A 15,734-nucleotide genomic window follows, 5' to 3' on the forward strand; every position below is an offset into this window, starting at 1 on the left:
CACAATGTATCACAGTCAACTTGAAGATTGAATATGTCACTATTTTATGAATGCCTCTGAAGATATATCATGTTGTGCCATCGAAGCTTTCTACAACAAATGATAGTTTCTTTGTTTCTTGAGAAGGGTTAAACAAAGGCCATAGAACATTTAGTTTAGTCAATGATCAGAGTTTTTTTTTCCCATGGAAAAAGTCGTAATTTCTATTAGTCAAGAGAAATTACATTCTGTAGATGCTGTGCATATGCATACTGAGACTGTGTGTCTCTCAATAACCTCGCCAGAGGCTGTCCAGAGTTTCAAAATAAAGTACTGAACAAGGAATAAGATGTACGATCATAACAAAAAAACCACCATCCTCTCTCCGAACTGTTGATCCACGCAGGGAGTTTCGGAGAGGTATCTGTCATAAGAGTCTGTCTGTGTAATATTTAAAAAACATATATACTGTGTTTCTGTGCTTGTGCAGCTGAGAGTGCTGCCCCCCGTAAGGAGGCACAAAAAAATAGAGAAAGGTGACTATAACAGTCCACCTTATCTATGCTGTCCATAAAAAAACAGTTCTATCTAAATAGCATATGTATGTAAAAACAAAAAACATCACTTTGTGCATATTGGGACCCCTTTCAGTTCTGAGTGTCCCTCTGTGCCGGTTGGTCATCAAAGGGTCTATGGTAGTGCTGAAAGTAGGTTCCATCTAGGTCTTCTTGAATTAGCCAGTCCGCTTCTTGCCTCTGCGCTGCTTGTTTGGATAGGTAGTCCGCCCAAGAGTTGCGCTCCCTGTAGATATGCCGACATTCAAATTTTTCAAAAGCATCTGTTAGTCTGAGTGCCTCATCCAGTATGTGTCTCAAAGAGAAAACAATGCATGATGATTTCCTGGTGAGCCAATTGCATACAATCTGTGAATCTCCAAACAATTGTAGTTTTGTACAACCTTTTTCATGTGCAAATGAAATTAGGTGTTTAGCAGTGGTGAGCTCAGCGTAGTTGTTTGTGCCCCTACCCAGGTAAATTTGCAGCGAGAATGAGTGGTGTTCTCTCAGATAGAGAATGGCTCCCCCCCCACAACCAGCCTCTTGGGCTGAGCCATCAAAATAGGCCCAGGGAAAGGATTTGTCGATGATCTCCGGGGTGATGGTCCTATGGGGAGCAGGTGGAGGATCCTCAGGAATGAGGGCAAAATCAGCAAGAAGGTGCGCAATAAGGGCAGGCCAATGGGGAGATTTTTGGTCAAAAATGGCTCTGTTCCTGGCTGTCCAGATGGACCAACACATCAGGAGGGGGATGTTCTTTTCTTTGCCTGAATGGTGTGCTTGCCAATTTTCCCAGGCGTCGCTGATAGAATGGCCTTGCCATAGATGGATAGAGGGGGATTTTGTACCAAGTATAGACCACTGTTCTTTGACAACCGGGCATGTGAGGAAGAGGTGCTCAGTATCTTCATCATTGCTTTTGCATAAGTGGCACCAGAAAGGTCCATGGAAGGATCGCTTTTTTAAGTTTGCTCCTGTTGGTAATTTGTTGAAAAGAATTGCCCACATGAGAAGGCGAGTTCTGGGGGCAGCTTTTAGGTGCCAGATTGTTTTCCACCATTGCAGCAAATTGTCTGGTTTGTTCGGCTGCATGAGCTGTAGATATCCCTCCTTTGGGGTGTATGATCCGCTTTTTGCTAGAGCCCAGACAATTTCGTCCTCTTCCTCCGATAATCTGACCTGTGCTTGTGAGAGCGCCTCCGCATATATCTCCCATTCTCGTATCCACTGATCTGGAATGCGAAGGTCTCGTACTGTCCTCCATGCCTGATGAAGAAAATTAGAGTTTCCCTGGTCTGCAATATGAGCAATCTGCGTGACTCCTTGATCCCTAAGGTGTGCTAGGAGTTGTGCTGAGAGTAAGTGCACATTTCCACAACCAATCCAGGGGTCTATACCAACTCGAACAGAGTTTCCATTCCTGATTCTCCAGGTGAGGCCCTCTCAAATAAGGGGAAGAGAGTTTATAACCGCTTTCCATATGATTGAATGCCTTCCTCCTCCTCTTTGTTCCCTACATATCCAACTGTATATACTTTCTGGGCCTATGTATTTTTCCTTAACTACCTTCGACCAGAGACTGTCTGATGTAAGGAGTTGCCATCCCAACTTGGCTGCCAGAGCATTTGCGAATAGATCCAGTCTCTTTATCCCCCAGCCTCCCCATTTTTTTGGTCTGGCTATGGTTTCCCATTTTACCCAAGCAAATAGGTTTCCTTGTCTGTTCCCCTGCCATAAGAATCTGCAGCAGATTTTTTGAAGCCTGGCTAAGATTCCTCTAGGAATCCAAGCTAGAGACATCCAGTACACCGGCGTTGCTTCCAAGACTGCTTTTATGAGTGAGCCTTCCTGCCCTTGTGAGATATCTATTATACCAGACATTTATCCTTTTTTCCACTTTGGAGATTAGCCAAATCCAATCTGCTATTTTGTATCCTCCATGTTTCACCCTGAATCCAAGATATTTTAGCCCTTCCTCTATGGGGTGAATATGGAAAGGGAAGCGGTTTTTAATGTAGATGACCTCCTGAGGAGTGCAGCCAAGTTCTGTTATGGTAGATTTTTGAATATTTATAACCATCCCTGTTGCTTTCTGGAATAGATCAAAAGCATATTTTAGCGCCGAAGAGTCAGCCATACTACCATTTAAAAAGATCAGAACATCATCCACAAAAAGTAGATGTGTGAGGAAGCAGTTATCCGATATTTTTATCCCTTTTAATCTTCCTCTTCTATGCTCAGATGCTATCAGTCTGCTCAATCCTTCCATAATGAGAAGGAAAAGGAGGGGGGAGAGGGGGCATCCTTGCCGAAGGCCTCTTTCAGCAGTGAAGAAAGGGGAGGGGGAGCCATTGAGGAGGACACTAAACGGGACATCAGAGATGCAACTCATTATTCTCTTAATGAACAGGAAGGGGAAGCCCAGATGGGTGAGGAGCATTCTGATGTATAAAAGATTTACCCTATCGAAAGCTTTGGATAGGTCCACTTTGAGGATCATACCCTTCAGATTTTTGCTCTGCATAGAATGAAGAAGCTCCTGAGCAGTACCAATTGCTTCATGAATCTGTCGACGGTGAAGGAAGGCGAATTGTTCAGAGGATATGTTAGCCGAGAGGATGGGTTTGATCCTGTTTGCAAGAATTTTGGCCAATATCTTATATAGGCAATTGCAGAGCGAAATAGGTCTAAAATCATCAAAGGATACAGGCTTGTCTGATTTAGGTATAAGGGCTATGAAAGTGGCTTTGATACTTGAGGGGATTGATCCATTTTGACTGCAATGATTTATCACATTGAGAATATCCTGCCCCAACAGCTCAAAGAAAGCTGAGTAGAATTCGATGGTCCAGCCGTCCGGTCCCGGACTTTTGTCCTTCTGAAATCCTTTAATGGTAGCTTCCAGTTCCTCCAAAGTAATATCTTTTGTGAGATCTTCTGCATCCTCCTCATCCACAAATCTAGGAAATAGTTCAGCCACCCTCATTATTTCAAGTAGGCTTGCTTGTTCTGGGGCTTTGTATATAGTTCTGAAGTGAGAAGTGGCGAGATGTGCTAGATCTCCAGGCCTGCTCACCGTATATCCATGCTCATCCTGAAGTTCCCAGATGGTGTTGATTGCCTTCCGACCATTTGCAAACCGATGGTAGAATTTTGTATTCTCGTCCCCCTCCTTTAGCCAGATGGCTCTGCTTCTGAGTCGCCAGGAATCCTCTCTATCCCTGAGAATTTGGGTCCTCCTTTTAATGAGATCATCATACAGTGACTTCTGCTCTGGGGATATGAATGTACCATCAGAGTGGGATTCGAGGGCTTCTATTGCTTGTTCCGCAAGGGAGATGGTCTGGTCATCCTGTTGTCTCTTCAGCTTAGCCCAATCTCTCGAAACTACTTTGAGCTCTGAGAGGTTCCTTACAAAACCAGCGGCTGGGTCTTCATCCTCCCGGATCGGATGTGCCTTCCAGAAGTCCGTTATCAATTTGATGTAGGTGGGATCCCGCAGCCAGGTAGCATTGAACTTGAACGGGGCTCTATGTGACTGATGTCTTGCACTCATTTCCAAATATATAGGTCTATGGTCCGAGATCCCTCCACTTCCCACCCATTGCCTTGCTCTAGGGTGTGAATTACTTAGACCTTCTTTGATGATGAAACGGTCCAGCCTCCTGGCTAAACTTTGGTCCCCTGTTCTGTTGTTCTTCCATGTGAATTGGATTTTTGCTGAGGGGAGGTCAATCCAACGGTAATCTTCAAGCAGTTGTCCGAAGAAATCAGAGAGTGGATCAATTTGCGCCTGGTGACCCCAAGATTCGGAGAAACCCATGGAGAAATTTAAGTCTCCCCCCAAGATAATGTTCTCATCTAGAAGGAGCTCGGAACCGAGAAGCTTTTGCCAGAAAAGTTCCCTGTTTAGGCAGGGGCCATAAACATTTATAATTTTAAGATATTCCTCCATGTCCTTTGAATATATATCGGCCCCCAAAAAACCCACACCTCCCCAGATGTTCTTGATATTAATAGAATTGTTCTTAAAGCCTATAGCTATACCTCCTGATCTTCCTGACACATCGATGGCTGTGAAGGACCATCCCGGCATCCATGAACCAAGAAGGGAGGTGGCAGAGTCTGCTTTACATAATGTCTCTTGAAGGAAAATAATGTCCACAGTGTTTGAGAGAAAAAGACGCTTCAGAGCCGATTTTTTATCGGGGCTGGCCAACCCCCTACAGTTGAAGGACAAAATTTTCATGGAGGGGGATGATGGCGGGTGTCCTTTGCTCTAAGGGCCCTGTGAAGAGTTTGTTGCTTGCCGCGGAGGATCTCATCCTCCATATGTTTACGAGCTATGGTCATACCAGAAGGTCGACCCCGCCCCTGTTTAGGCGAGAGGATAAGGGCTTCCACCGACAGCCCTATGGAGTCCGGGAGGATTAGTTTGGAGGTCGAGCGGGTGGAGTACCGAGGAGAGGAGTTAACAGAAGGGGAGGGCGAGGGGAAGGAGGGGTGGGGGACAGAAGGGAGAGGGGAGGGTGTGAGGATGCCAGGAGGCTTCGGAATGGGGCAGGATACGTATAACGAAGGGTTATGGGAGAGGTTTGAATCCATGACGAGGTCAAGGGCAGAAGGGGATGAGGGGGGAGGGATACAGATGGGAGGCACACCCAAAGAGGATATACATATGGATGCAAAATGAGAAACAGAGGCAGACGAAATAGAGGACGTACCCGAGGAGAAAACCGCTCCCTTCGCAGCTCTGGATCTCGTCAGAGGAGGAGAAGGAGGCCGGGCCGAGTTGGAGCCCTGCTTCTTGCGGCGGGGAGCTGGGGGGGCCTCCACCGTGTCTGAAGTGATTATGTGGTCTGTTCTGCGCACCATATCCACAGGGGGGATAGTCTGTCCTGCTGCAGTGTTCTGGTCCTGGTTTGTTGCCGCCTGTTGTCCCTTCTGGATGAGTGGGCAGTCTTTAAAAAGGTGACCCACCTGGTGGCATCTTCTGCATCTGTAGGGGAGGCCTTCATAATCAAGCTTCTGAGTTCTTGAAGAAGACTTCCAATGTATTTTGATGTTTTCCGGCACCCCCCCTCTTGTATCCATATGCACTAAGATTCTCGCAAAAGCCAGCGAGCCTGTCGCTAGGTAGGATTTATCTGATTCCATGAAAGTGCCGAGTGCGTTTCCAATCCTCTTAAAGATGTCTTCTGACCAGTACTGCAACGGCAATCCTGGGAGCTTGACCCAGACTGGGCCTATCCCTATGATCTCCGTCTCCGGGTCGAATAATGGCGTCCATCGCTTGAGGAGGACCGGGGCCTTTTCAAAATGCCAAAACGATGAAAGGACCCAACTCGTGTGATCCGCCCGTGCAAATTTGAGAGCGAACCAACCACGCACAAAGGTCTGGACCGTAGGTATCTCCACAAGGTATTGTCCCCAAATCTCTGTCGCCCATTCCTTTAATTTTGCAGCCGTTGCATGTCTGCCCTTGATCCGACCCACCAGGACGCAGTCCGCCAGATCCATGGCTTCCCCCCAGCGAATATCTTCTTCCAGCCTCAGTATGGCATCCTCCGCAGATTTTAGACAGCGTTGCTTTTTGGCAGGCCGGGAGGTCATACGGCCCTGGCTTGCAGTAGCCTGAGAGCCCACAGGGGGAGGAACGGGAGGGGGAGGAAGAGGGCACGACCCAGAGGGAGGGATGGCTTCGGGAAGGGGAGGGACCGTGTGATAGCTGCCAGAGGGGGCAGAGGGAGCCGATGGAGGGTTTGAAAGCGAGGAGGGAGGGATGGCGACAGGAGGGATAGGGGAAGTCGCCTGAATAACGGGAGGAGGGACAAGGGAGGGAGGATCCGAAGGCAGGGGGGGAGTTCCGTTCGGGGAGGGTTGTAAGCAGTCGGCCAAGAAACCCAAAGTGGCCGGAGATGGGATCGCAAAAGAGTTCCAGGTAGAGGGCTCACCGGGAAGGAAATCGGAGGGGAGAGATGGGTCAATGGGGGGGGAGACGTTTTCCAAGCCAGCTGACAGGCTCCCATTGAATAGACCCTCCGAAGAAGAAAACGTGGTCTGCCAGATGGAGCTATCCGCCAGCGGAGACTCCGAGAAATCCACCTCCTCAGTGTCCATGTCGGCAGCTGCGCTAGGCCTCCCGCAAAAAAATGTAACCGTCCAAACAGAGCCCTCCTCGATACCAGATAACCGTATAGGGTTTCACCGGTAGCAGTCAGAGAAAAAACAGAAAGATCCCAAACAGGTAATAGTGACAGGTTGATCTCCCCGCCAATCGAATAAACGTCGCCTTCGAGGTGCTGTCGGCCGATCCTGAGAGAGGGCGCCGTTCCGATGCAGATGTGAAACAGGTAAACCAGAAATGGTAAGGTGCCGAGGTAAAAAGGATAAAAACCTAGGGTAGGGTAAAAACGAGAGGGAGAGGGTTACGGCCTTAAGAGAAATCAGAGGCCGCAGCCAGCACGGAAAACCGAGGGCGGCCCAGGGTGGAAAAGTACGGGATTAGGTGGGGTTTACAGGGCCGTGGGACGGCCTGTAAACCCCTGTCAACGGGGTTCCATGACTATGGTTGCAGAGCGGTAGCCGAGAGCCAATACCAAAATAATCATCGTTTTTAGTTTTTCAATGTTTTCGTCAATGATCAGAGTTACCAAAGAAAGCTCTGATTAAGGCTGAGACTAATCATAAATATTGTAGAATTTGATTCAGAGAACTATCTTAAAAACTGATGCTCTACTAGATGTTTGATGATCTAATGATGCCTGGAATATACACTGATGCTTTAAGGTAAGTGTGCTTGTTGCTCAAGTCAGGGTAAGATAAGGCTTCAAACAGCCATTATTTCCTTTTGAAAATTGATACACAGAAAGTTTGTTTCAGTTCTATCTCTGTTTTGTTTTGTCTCAGCTCCAAGAATTGCGTTCAAACTTCAAACCTTGATTTCTGTTGTTCCACTGACACAAAAGAAACTGCCTTCGTCCTGGATCACAATATCACTATTAACAATATGACAAATTTCTGTGGTCGCCATTCATCGCCCAACCTAGACCAATGTCAGTGGTCGTTCATTGACCAATATGAATATAGACCATTCATCACTCAAAAGATGGAAGAGGTTAAGACTCTGGCCTATGCTACTAGCCTTAATAAGTTAATATTCACCAAACTCAGATCTCGGTGGGACCTCCACTGGCTCTTCAACTGGAATCTGCTCTCTCGTTGCTCTCATTGTTGCTTTTTGGAGTACGTGGTGCTGACTCTAAGCTACTGTATGTGCTGCTAAAATCACAATGTCACTGCGTTAAGGCTGTTATATACATGTGAGTCGTGACAATGCTATATTTATACATGTGACAGTGCAGGCATTATTGTTGTATGCCATCGCAGTTATATGTATGGATGGAGTCGATGGACTAGCCGACTAGGCACTCGAGTATGACATCACAGTTATATATATGGCATTGCCGCATTAGCATCTCTGTTCTTCTCTGCTGTATCGCATCACAGTATCACGATTCACATCTATATCTCAGACATCATTATATATAAAGTTAAAAGGAATACCGAATACGTCACCGTTCACGCAGGTTACCTCAAGGCTGAAGGCTCACGCAGGTATATGAATATCTCAGCAATCTGGCTCTGCGGCATCGAATGCAGCTCTGCGGCTCTGCGGCGGTGTCGACTGAGGACTCTGCGGCGGTGTCGACTGAGGACTCTGCGGACTCGGGACTATGAAACATTGAAACAGCTCACATAACCGATAAAGTTATAAACGCGCCACAATCCGAAACCCAAAACCCGATAAACCTAAACGCAAAACTGGCGGGACTCGCCAAAAAAACGCAGAATCGGAATAATCGCCATACTCACGAGTCAAACTCGCGTTGACCACGAGTCAAACTCGGTCAACGCGATTTGACTCACAAAGATTCAGTTTGGATCGTTTCATGGCTGAGCAGAGTTGGAATCGCGATTAATCGGGAAAATCGCCGATTCCTGTTTCACTGCTATGAACAAGACGCAAAGTGGTTGATGTGTGCCAAGAGGCATGTTTTTCAAACCTATCCTAATGATGTTTGCTGAGAAAACAACTAGCACAAACACCATCTCTGCAAGAAATGAAAGGAAGACTAGTCACCATATTTTGATTATGTAGTTGCTGCAATGAACAATATTTCAAATGACTAAATCACTTATGTGAAAGTTTGCTCAAGTTATCATTGTGAGCAATAAAAAATGAGGGAAAGGTGATGACCCAAAGTTGTCAAACTTGCACAACCTTGTAATATCATCAACTATTCCAATGGTAGGGACATGCTTGGGATTTTTTGAATCCTTAATTACGATTTGGTGAGGTGAAAGATTTATTGTTTTACCTTCACTTGAATGAGTGATTAGGTAAACTGGTAGAAGGTTTCAGGAAAGATAGAGAATACATAATACATCATTGAAATGACCATTATCTACTTGAATTATTCTAGAACCTACAACGAACGGTACGAGATCTATCATCACCAACAAATATTTGTTTGGTGCTATAATCATTAAGAACAGAAAAAATGGCTTTATCTTTATTAGCTATACGATAAATATTTTCCATAATCAATAAGCCACTCATAACAAGAAGTAGAAGTTGTACTAAAGGAGAAACCGGAAGCAGAAAGTGCATTCCATGAGAAGAAGCCATACAATAAGATTCTCCAGAATCAATAAACCGCTCATTAGAAGAAGAAGAAGAAGTTGCATTGAAAGAGAAACAAATAGTAGAAAGTGCATTTTCCATGAGAAGAAGTGTTAGAAAAAAAATCAAGATTTATGTTGTGGTTCTTTATTGTTGCTTCCAAAGCCTGTATCTTTTTCAAACATTTTTTCTTTAGATGACCACCTTTCCCACAATAAGCAATGTATATCAATCTTCTTACTCTTTGATTTTGGCTCTTTGCCACCATTGGGAGTAGAAGTTGTTTGAGATGGTTTGAGACCTTTCTTTTGCTTCTTGTGTTAGAAAATGGGAAAGGCAAAAAGATTTTCTTATGTTGATAATTACTTGTGATATTAGTATGTTCTTATTAATTTCTTTATGTTCTTCTTTTATCTTCTCATCAAGCAATCATCAAAGCAAAAACATGAAGTTCAGGGACACCAAGAGTAGGCACTTAGCGAGCGCTAAAACCCCTTTATAGGGGAAAACCCAATTAGAAATCTTCCTACAGCAAATTCAAATTGAGACAGACCAAGACTTTATACCTAAGACCTTCCTCCTCTAGCAAGTCAGCTTTCTAATAAGATATAACAACCTTCAATAGTCTCTTCTTGTCCAATAGCTATAGCCCAACATCAACCTAGCAATTTCGGCCCCCGTTTCACCAGAATTTCAGCCCAGCTTCAGATTTTCGACCTACCAGCTTTTGCAGAATTTCGCCCCCCTTGCAACACTCCAAAACTTTGCATGTGTGGGATAGGATAGAGAAATTTCAGTTTCTTTTGCAAGATAATGGCCACATTCTTCTTTGCTAGATTTTTCTTTCTTGTCCCTTGAATTTCACACCCTTTCCTTGTCCAAAAGTTGCTGATCGAACTTGATGAGTTGATGCTCCAAATGAGGTTGAGTTGCTGCCTTTATATAGGGGATTCTACCCCTCAGTTAGGCCCACTTGTCCAGTTGGAGGCCGACTTGGTGGAGGAGGCCTAATTGACCTATTTTACATCAAAATAAATTTCTTTTTTTACAAATAAATCCCAAGAAGAGTTTGTTACAATATGACATGGACAATGACACTTGACATAAATCCTAGAAGCCTACAATGGAGGCTTTGACCGAAAAACGTTGACCCAAGCATGAAACCCATGCTTTAAAGCAGTCCCCAGAGCTTTTCCAGTGGCATAAAATGTAGATACAACATAACCAAGTTGGGAAAGAATAATATATATGCAATGCTTATCATTTAGATCGACTTGACAATCTTTAAGTAAAGGTCTAACTATTTTGAACTTAGATAAATAATCTTCAATGGAAGAGGAATCATTAGGATTTAAAATCACGGTTTGATTTTCAAGCTAATGAGATCTAATCACATTAGGTTGACCAAATATCTTTTCTACTTTCCTTGACTTCCTTTGGGTCTTCGATTCTTTGAATGTGAAACTGTAAATTAAGGGGAAATGGAGATTTCAACTGCTCCACATGCTTCCTTTCCTATTATCCTATTTGACTCTCTTATCAACATCAGTGGGGGCTTTTTCTTTTTCCAAGGTAATCCAATGCAATCCATTACTTCTTAGTACATCCTTTATGTGGGATTTCCATGAGAAGTAGTTGGTATTAGTAAGCAAAAGGTCACTTGGAGTGGCCATATTAAAATATATCGGTAATATGATTTCAAACGCTGAAACTGGCTATCTAGATAGAAAGCTCTAAAAAATATAAACTATTTATCAAAAATGCATTGAAAATAGACTTTGGATGTGAAAATTATGCTATTTTTAAAAAAAAAAGAGGCATTAATGATAATAAAGAGGCATGTGACAGGTAGAAGTTGGCCCATGTGGTGATAGATGTCGAAAAATAAAGAAATTATTTTCCCTCACTAGCTTTGCCTATAAGCTCACTTTTACAAATAAGTTACTTTATGAAGTGACCTAGTTTTATAAAACAAGTGATAATCACTTTTACAATGAAGTTACTTTATAAATAAGAGTTGCATGCAAGAAATAAATAAACAAATATTAATGATTCATTTTTATGATACAAATAAAATACACTTTACAATGAAGTTGTGAAATAACTAATGTTTGTATGATTTTTTTCAAAAAGTAACTTATGTTTGTATGATCTTTTGAACTCAAGACCTCTTACTAAATAAAGTAACTTTAACCAAGTGAGGTAGTGCAAAACACACAACAATAGTAGTGAAGGAGGATGGAGGTGGTGTTGTTGTGGGTGTTGGAGCTCTACCTCGAAGTTTGTGCTTGCCAAAAAAATACTCATCCAAAAATAAACAACATTGTTAAAAATATTCCAAAACTCACAACAATGGGGTTAGATCTCGGTTATTTCACCTAGAAAATGCAAGTTTTCTTTGTGTTTCTGATTTACCAAGATCGCACAGAGCGCATGACAAAGAGCACACATAGTCAATAAAACACTTTTCACTATGTTTTTGATTTTTTGAGATAGCACAGAGCACAGGGAAAAGAACATACACAATCTAGAAAGAGTAACAAACCAGGAATATAAACATAAAACCAAAAAATGAACTTTGTTAAAAAAAGTTTTAAAAAAGGTGTATTCAGATTGTATACCTCCGGATTTGATGAAAAAGCCATATCTTGGGACACGTTAATTGAAATCATGTTAATTGAAAGCAACGCTTTCGACACAATGGAAGTCTATTTATATTAGAAATTTATGGATATAGCAAATCTCAGAAATGCGATAGACAAGCTCAAGATTTTGATCAACACCGAAAGCAACACTTCAAACAGGTTTTGATACCACGTTCGAGAAAGCAAGGTATTCCATATAGGGCAAACACCTTCAATAACCACTCATACAACCAGATCAAATATCGTAATAACAATATTTTTACGTGGTTAAAACCATCTAAGAGGGAAATAATGCACGACCCCAACCAATGTGGCCACTTGAGGCAATTTTATTCATGCAAAAGATTTTTTTTTTTACCCAAGTGTTTTCACACTCCATAAACAACTATGACTCTCCATGCTCTTTAAAGAGTGATCATGGACCAATCGGGTGTTCAGCGATCGATCAATGAACATTAGTATCAAGGAGAGTATGAGTTGTCGTATCACTCTATGTCTAGAACATATCTTGACCATCTGATTAAAATGCAACTAATGCATACTAAAAAAATACACTAAATAACATGATTTTACCTAGTAGACACATTAGACCAAAGTTGAACTTAACTAATTTTTAAGTGTCTAAATATCCTAACAATTTCTATCCTCCTTGAGCTCAAAAAGGAGGGTGTAAAATCCGCAGCCACAAAAGTAGTACATTCATGGATTTCATATTCGGTGACAAACCAGTGAACTGCCATATCAATTCTCTTTCCACTGATGCAAGAGGTTTGTGTCGAGGAGCTGTAGTAGGCAAGATTACTTCTAGGATCAATTCTAGTTTCTTGACAAATTTTCAAAGATGTGGCTTAGAGGCTGGTTTTCCCAAGGAGCTGATCAATGCATGGAAGGGTGAGGCGTTGTAAGAGGGAGGGGAAGAGCAGTCTCTCAGAGCCAGTTTTGAGAGGGCCATTGGAAGGGACCAAAGCATGAGGGACATCTAGGGTTGAGTAGACTGAGGCAAACAACAGAGTGCAAGAACTTACAACATGCCAATTTAATATTATGTAGCTCATGCCTCTCTTTTTGGTATTCCTGTGTTAGTTGTGTTTCACAGCTTCTCTCATTGAGGTCCATTGTAAAACTTGGATACAATAAGATATTAACATATTTGTATGATTTTTGTGGTCATTCAGTTACATTGTGATATTGGTTTTTTTGATGGAATACATATTCCCAGGAAACCCACGGGGGACTTCCCCACTCTGAGGATGGTACATTGTGTAAATCGGTAATTGTCAGAAGTTTCATGCTTTGCAACATAGTTTCAAGGCTGTTCAACGTGTCACTTGTGGGAATTGAACCTGGATTGGAGGATAATGATCATTCCTTCCAACTTTGTAAGCTAGACCCATTTAAAAAATTTGTGATATGTATACATAGTATAAAAATAAATTTTGTTTAAGCATTTTTTTTTTGATTTGCCTGCATTTCATTTGTTAATTTGCTTTATACTTTTAGTTTAAATGTTTTCGAAATGGTTTACCCAGTGATCATCTTTGAAGAAAGCATGCCACTCATGAGATTTGCATTGGAATTGTAAATCAGAAATAGAGTTAATTTTAGTTTTTAATTGCGTGTGTTTAAGTGATATATGAGATGGAGCGACTTTGGTCTCTGAACATTGCAGTAAAAATTTGTACAATTGCAAGCTCACATATCAGCCTCGTTTATTCGACATGAATGACGAGTAGGACTTTGAAATTCAAACTCTTTGGACTTGTGGAAAATCTTGTGCTGTTGCAGTCACAATAATGAGTAATTGATTTCACAAGTATGTACTTGACGCTAATATACTTGATGCATGTGTGACGGTTTGTGAAATACTACTCAGGTTTCTAAAGAGAACAATAGGGAATTACTTGACAGGTGGCTTGCTAAGATGGAATGTACCAGCTTTTTTAATTTGGGCAGATTTTGACCGTGTTCAGTTTTTGATTACTGCATAATAAGCAAGAGTAAGTTCTTTAGACAGAATGCATACTTGAACTCGGTAAAAGAGCCACAGAGGCGCATAATGAATTTTACGTTCTTTTTTATTTTTCATCATGTAGGTTTCTATTGTGGCTCCTGACATTGTGTCCGATTGGTCTGGCATGATATTAGGATATTTTGCAACACCTAATATTTGTAGTTAGGAGCACTGCTAAAGGTGTTGGAATAAAAGATAACATTTTTAAAGTACACTATTTAGACTGTCGTGAGAATGGTTGTCTGTGCTCCCTTTATTACCGATACCTATGGTCTGGTTTTATTGTTTTAAGCAGCGCATTTGTGGTTTTGGCCCAGCAGATCACTTGATAATTGAAGCTGGCTTTGTGAAATTTCATATCATTATGTTGTGATTGGGTGGAGTAGAAATTGCTTATGTGATTTAGTCTGTGGGATCCTTCTACTTATACTCAGTCCTGATGTACTTATATCTGTAATGTAATTGTCCTAAGATGTACTGAGTTGATAAACAATTTGTATCCTTATATCTGTAACGTAATTCGTCCTAAGATGTACTGAGTTGATAAACAATTTGTATCCTTAAAAAATGGTCTTCGTGAGACTTGAAAATTATATCAAGGAAAATATGAAGGGTTAATTAGTCACATATAAACATGCATGATGTATAGTGGTAATTTATAGATTAACCATACAAAATTCAGGAAACTCTTCACTGATGTACATGCATGCACATCAATTAAAAATTTAACCTCCACGTGGACTTCCACATTTAATCATCCTCTCCGAATAGGATGAGTGTTGATCCTTAAATTTTTGTATTGTTTTGCAATGTATATGTATAAACACGATGAGTGTGTATGTGGATTGTTAATTTGCTAGAGATATGTTAATATCCTCTGAATTTGAAGAAAATCTTCACGATGAGTGTGTGTGTGGATTGTTAATTTGCTAGAGATATGTTAATATCCTCTGAATTTGAGGACACGCATGCACATGAATTAAAGAAATTAGCCTCTTCCGCATGGACTACCACACTTTTAATCATCCAATCTGAATACGGAAAGAAAATTATTGTGTTGATTCTTTACGTTGTTATACAATACATATGTATAGATGTAATGACGGTCTATACTCATGAATTAATAATATTGCTAGAGATATATCATAAAACATAGTTTTTCAATAAAATATATAAATGAGACCTTTTCCCCCCATAGAATCTATATGTATGACTCTGTTATGTTCAAGTTTTCTAATTATCCTAATCTAGAGTTTGTTACGTTAAAGTTTTCTAATTATCCCAATCTAGAGTTTGTTAGGTTCAAGTTTTCTGATCACCCCAATCTGTGGCATGAGAGCTATATAAATACAGTTTCTAATGGTTAATATTATGTCTTTTTTAACATAATTGTGTGGAGAAAATCAGTGATGTGACATCTATATGCTTGTCTATCTTTACAATTCCTAATGACTAATATTATGTCCTTTTTAACATAATTGTGTGGAGAAAATCAATGATGTGACATCTATATGCTTGTGTATCTCTACAATTTCTAGATCCTAGGTAAACACACTTGTGCTTTATGGCACTTTCACATGCAACCCAGACTAGTTATTTTCCACTGTAGTGAGTAACAACGAAGTTTGCATGTTTTCCACTGCTGTCACAGCAACAAAACCTAGTATCTTACATTCACTTAGACAACTTGAGTGATTAGTATGTTTTTTTCACCCTGACACAATCATCTACACAATTTGAGCGACCATTGTGCCTTTTCATTCCAACAAAATAATTCTTTAGACAACTTGACTTGACACTTTGTTTTCGTTCCAACAAAATAATCAAAAGGACAAAGCTTGCACTTGCTCAATCTG

At 41.4% G+C, this 15,734-nt stretch overlaps 1 protein-coding gene across 3 annotated transcripts in view; it reads left to right on the plus strand.

The window, feature by feature from the left end:
• LOC149169199 (zinc finger (CCCH-type/C3HC4-type RING finger) family protein) overlaps window positions 1-14,383 on the plus strand; it is a 114,021-nt gene extending 99,638 nt beyond the window's left edge. The window contains exons 7-8 of one of the 3 annotated variants that reach the window (XM_089428604.1): window positions 13,741-13,864; window positions 14,199-14,383. The gene's annotated coding sequence lies outside the window, so the exon portion shown is untranslated. Of the gene's footprint in view, window positions 1-13,740; window positions 14,096-14,198 lie in introns of those variants that run through there. The other 2 variants (XM_089428603.1, XM_089428602.1) reach the window with 2 other exon arrangements.
• The last annotated feature ends 1,351 nt before the right edge of the window (window positions 14,384-15,734 follow it).

This window comes from Pinus tabuliformis, chromosome 4_2, assembly GCF_031772625.1.
Source record: "Pinus tabuliformis cultivar Carrire ecotype Pingquan chromosome 4_2, CPIR1, whole genome shotgun sequence".
NCBI lineage: Eukaryota > Viridiplantae > Streptophyta > Pinopsida > Pinales > Pinaceae > Pinus > Pinus tabuliformis.